Below are 1,011 nucleotides of genomic sequence, written 5' to 3' on the forward strand. Positions count from 1 at the left end.
TAAAAGTTTTTATGCTTTGCATTAATAGAAAAATACATTCATTCGTTTCTCCTGCTTCCTTAGAATTTGCAGTGTGGGTAGAATCCTGTTTTTTGCATTTACAGATACTGACATTTGGTTCTCTATGTACATTCTTCACATTTAGGGAATGATAATCATTCTCTTCATGTTGAACTTTATAGCTTTCTTTAAAACACAATAAATTAGGAAACAAAAGTAACTCCTTTTACATGACAGTAGCATTTTGGGGAGACTGAATACGTTCCTCTGACTCAATGCTGAATTATTATAAGAAAAAAAGGAAGGAAGAAGGTTTTAATTTCCACTGTTGAAGGCATTCTGTCAGGATGAGAGACAGACACATGGAACACGCACAGACTTGTGCTTCTATTCAAGGATGAATCTGGCAAATGCTTCATTCATGTTGTCTCCAAAGACCTGCCGGGAATACAAAATGACTTGGTTTTTGTGAAATGCAATTCTGTTCAAAAAGCTAAGAATGGTGCTAGGCTTTTAATGCACATTTGGCTGTCTTCAAGCTCTGATTCTGTAATCAGAATGGAGATGTTCCTGAAAAGCTGTCTAGTGAGAGAGAGAGAAAGAAAGTGAGCGAGAAAGAAAAACAGTCTGTTTAAAATTCCCTTATGTTTTTCTTTGGCACACATTGTATAATTGAAGATACCTTCAAAACAGAAACAGGTTGTTGCTTTATGAAAGAAGAAAAGCATGCAAAAGACTAAACAGAAAAAGATCATTACCATTTACTGAGGGAGGGGTTGGAGAAAAGCAACAAAAGTAAAGTATGCGATCTCTTTCACCTCCCACAGTTTCTGCTGCCTGTTTCCTTAATTAAATTAATTTTTCTTCCTTTATGCAGTCAAAGACACTTCTCTAAATTGATCTGATTTTATTTCTATACTCAAAATCCTATGGAGAACATTTCAGGAGGAACTAACAAGATGGCAGATCAGGTGGACATGTGGCAAAGAGCTCTGCCAACAACAACACAGA

The sequence above is a fragment of the Chrysochloris asiatica genome, unplaced genomic scaffold (assembly GCF_000296735.1).
Source record: "Chrysochloris asiatica unplaced genomic scaffold, ChrAsi1.0 scaffold00011, whole genome shotgun sequence".
In the NCBI taxonomy this organism is placed as follows: domain Eukaryota; kingdom Metazoa; phylum Chordata; class Mammalia; order Afrosoricida; family Chrysochloridae; genus Chrysochloris; species Chrysochloris asiatica.